Raw genomic sequence first — 4286 nt, 5'->3', positions numbered from 1 at the left:
CCCAATTACACAAGCGATGGTTGGGCTGCTGGGATCCTCGTATTTTTGTGGCACATCTTGCTTTAGGATGGCATTCACTTTTTCTGTCAAAAAATCCTTCTTTTGTATGTTTTGTCGTCTTTTGGTAGTGCATAGATCTTTTAGGAATTTGGCATATGAAGGAATTTGTTTAACGGCATCCAGTAGAGGGATGTTGACCTTCACTTGCTTAAGAACCTCTAGAATATCCTGGGAGTTAGACAGAGGTTTTAGTGCGACCAACCGTTAGGGGAATGGAGCAATTGGCTTGCCTTGAGGTTCCGGTTCTAAATCTTGTGGAGAAGTACTGGATCTATCATTGTTGTCCTCTTCCAGCTCCTTAGGATTTTCAGCCATAACCGGAATGGTTTTGTCAATGTTCTTCCCACTCCTAAGAGTGGTGATAGACTTGGCTTACTCCATTTGATTTGAAGAGCTTGGGTCACTAACTTTATATTGTGGTTTAGGAACAGGGAGAGGTTGGGCTGGAAGTACCCATTTCTCTCCAATCATCAAGTGTGACTCAATTCGTTGCACGGCCTTGGTAAGATCATGAAAGGCTTGTAGTGTGTCTTGATTAAAAAGCTCTTGATTTTAAATGTATTTAAAAACTGGATCTTCCTAAAGCTTCTTTTAATCAAAAAACTAGTTAAGGATCCCCTGAGGAGTAGCAGTTTGTCCATTCCACCAACTGAAGTTTGATGATTTCTCCAACCAGAGTTGTATGTGTTTAAGGAGGTTCCCTTGAAAGGCCTCTGGTAATTGTTTACAGCATTTAACTGCTCATTCAATATTTCTTGAAAGGTAGGTATTGTTGGACAATTTTTAGCTGTATGAACGTTGCAAGCACAAATACTGCAAACTACTTCCTTAATCTTGTCCTTCTTAAGTTCAGTAGCCTCAAGTTTCCTTGTGAGACTGGCCACTTTAGCACTTATATCATCTTCTTCTCTCAGAGTATACATTCCACCCCTTTCCTTTGTTTGAGCTGACTTAGAAGTGGTAATGGGTTTAGGGGAGATGTCCCATGATTGTATGTTTTCAGCAAGCTTGTCAAAATAATCTCACACATCATTGACATCTTTGCTCATGAATTCCTCATTGCACATTATCTCGACCATTTGGCACATGGAAGATGTCAGTCCATCATAGAAGAAACTTGTTATGCGTCATGTTTCAAAACCGTGTTGTGGACATGAACTGACAAGATCCTTGAACCGCTCCCAACATTGAAAGAATGTTTCATCTTCTTTTTGGGCGAAGTTCATGATCTACTTTCTAAGGGTATTCGTTTGATGATATGGGAAAATTTTCTTTATGAACTCCCTTATCATGTCGTTCCATCTACCAATGGATCATGGACGTAGTAAGTGTAACCACGTCTTATCTTTTTCTTTTAAGGAGAAGGGAAAGAGTTTCAGCCTGACCGTGTCCTCAGACACGTTAGGAAAGTATAAAGTGACTATTATCTCATTAAACGCTTTCATGTGTAAATATGGACTTTCATATTCAAGTCCATGGAACTTCAGAACGAGTTCGATCACTCCTGGCTTGATATCCATGTTTCCTGTATTTTTGGAAAAAACCATACAAGAAGGTATACTCACCCCCACTGATTGTAAATAATATCGTAAGGTACGAGGTGGGGGTGCTTGATGCACCTCATTCTCATCCTGGGCTTCCTCAACTGGAGGTTGAGGAGGATTTGCAGGTTGATTTGCAACCATAACTTCAGTTAACTCTGAGCATCTTGAGTGGTGTCTAAACCGGTGATGGATAGGCAACCCTTCGACTAATCTTCCTTCACTCAAAAGACGTAGAGTGTTATCACAGACCCACCTAGACATGAAATACTCTCAGCCCTCAAGTAACTAAGCTAACCTAAGATCGAAGAATTGAAACCTACATCAATTAAGAAGTAAGAAAGAGAGAGTTAGAACGAAGTTACCAGATGGGAGTTGCAAGGTCAAAATCCTACAAAACAGAAAACAAAGTTAGTTTCTAAAAACAAAGCAGAAAAATTCTTAACCTAAAAATAAACAGAAAGTTAACCCTAATCTTAACCTAATTCTAAAACTAATTAAATTCAGAAAAACACAACCGTTAGCCCCTGACAACGGTGCCAAAAACTTGTTCACAACCCCAAGTGTAGGGTCGCGATGTAATAATAATCTCAGTGAGACCGAGGTCGAATCCACAGGGACTGAACCTGTACCTTTCTGAAGGCAACTAGAAGTAGAAATAGAAGAAGATGTGAATCTAAATCTGAAATTATAGAGAGAGTAATTGTGAATGTTAAAACCGGTGAATTTAAAACTGGGAGCTAGGATTCCAAGGATCCACTTGCAGCTATCATGATGTTTCCTTATTTGATTAAAGCAACACAATTGAAATTAGAGTCCTATCTTATCCAATTGGAAGATATATCAATAAAATCAAATTTAAACTTTCATTGACCTAGTTCTCGATGAAGGAGAATTGTGAGGGTTGGAAGGGATTCCATCACTAAACCATGCCTTGGAGACAATGGCTAACAACAAGATTTACCAATCCCACAATCTCAAAATAAGAAAAAGATGATACTCAAAGTTATTGCAGATCTATTGTAATTTGAGTCACAACAAACCATTAAAAACTGAAAGTATTCTTTAAATATCAAATTAGAATTAAAGAAGTTCAACAAGAACAAGAATCAAAATAAGAAAAACATCTTAACATGCTACAAGTTTCACCTCATAGCCCTAACTAAGAGATTTAGCCAACCATAAACATGATTGGATCTAAAACCTTAGAAGAAAGCATTAAAAATAAACTAGGAAAGAAGAAAAACTCTTGGGAGGCTCATCCACTCTTTGGCTCTGCTCCTTGAAACCCTAGATTCTCCAAAAGTCCGTAGGAACCCCAAATTTATAGCCTAGTCCGGTCGATTTCGCAAAACTGCCTCAATTTACGCAGTCCGCGTAACTCTACGTAACACGTTCGATGACATTGAACAACCTTCAATGTCATCAAATGTAAGTTGAATTCCGAAAGTCATGCCTTTATGCATTGCAGAACTTTTCATGTCATCGAACAAACCTTCGATGTCATTGAACGGCCTTTGATGTCATCGAATTATCTTCGAGTAATTGAAAAAGTGTCCATAATAGTCCAGCGAGTTGCTTCAAAACTCTTTAATAAATTCGATGTCATCGAACAGTCTTCGATGTCATCAAACAATTCTTCAATGTCATTGAGCAATTCTTCGATGTCATCAAGAGAGGCTTCATGTACTCAAGAATTGCATCCAATGTGTCCAACAACCAACTTGATTTTCATGTAAAAATTCGATGTCATCGAGTTGTGTTCGATGTCATCGAACTTTAGCTTCGATGTCATCGAACAGCGGTCGATGACAAGATCAGTTCCAATGTTGTTAATTTCTGCACTTTGCACTGCGAGCTTCCTTCCTTCTCCACCTGGTTTCCTTGGATCTTGGGGTCTTGAAATCTTCAATCTTGGTCTCCAAAGATCCATTCTTTGCCTTGGAATTCTTAAGCATTAAATTAGTGCTTTTAGCATTCTTTTCAATCCAAGCTCTTAAACTTACCTTACAACACAAACATGTATAAAATATACCATTAAGCATTATCATGTTCATAAAATCAATATATATTTGGAGGAAAATCTGTAATATTTGACACTCAACATTCTCTGCATTGACATACACAGAGACAAGAAGAGGAGCAGGCTATGGTTATCTCAGTTGGAATACCTTGAGAAGGTATTAAGTATGAGATGGACAAGACAAACCCGGTCAGCGTTCCCCACGCGACTCATTTTAAGCTATCTTCTAAATAATGTCCTAAAGCAGATGAAGAAAAGCAAGTTATGTGTCGTGTACCTTATTGCATTTGGTAGCTTGATGCATGACATGGTCTTATAAGACCGGATATTTCACATGCGTTGGGTGTTGTTAACAAATATGTGTTTAACCCATGCAAGCAATACTAGGATGCAATGAAATGGCTACTTCAATATATTCGAGGTAGTAAGACTATGTCTTACTATTTGAAAAATTAGGGAACAAGTTAGAAGGCTATGTGGATTCTGATTACACGGGTAATGTGGATAATAAAAGGTCAACTTTCGGTAACTCGTTTGTACTAACAGATGGAGCAATCAGTTGGATGTTGAAGCTTCAGTATGTGGTGGCTCTTTCTAGAGCTGTACACAAGTCGAGCTTGGCACAACTCGGCCAGTAGCTAACCCCAGCTCGAACTCAGCTC

At 38.7% G+C, this 4286-nt stretch overlaps 1 non-coding gene across 1 annotated transcript; it reads left to right on the top strand.

Moving 5' to 3' along the window:
• Positions 1-1197: 1197 nt before the first annotated feature.
• On the top strand, positions 1198-1304 carry LOC131228458 (small nucleolar RNA R71). Its single transcript, XR_009162961.1, has one exon. It is a non-coding gene; the product is annotated as a small nucleolar RNA R71 (small nucleolar RNA).
• The last annotated feature ends 2982 nt before the right edge of the window (positions 1305-4286 follow it).

Source organism: Magnolia sinica, chromosome 15 (assembly GCF_029962835.1).
Source record: "Magnolia sinica isolate HGM2019 chromosome 15, MsV1, whole genome shotgun sequence".
NCBI classification, from domain to species: Eukaryota; Viridiplantae; Streptophyta; class Magnoliopsida; order Magnoliales; family Magnoliaceae; genus Magnolia; species Magnolia sinica.
The sequence above is the reverse complement of the archived record's forward strand: the minus strand, read 5'-3'. Positions and strand labels throughout refer to the sequence as shown.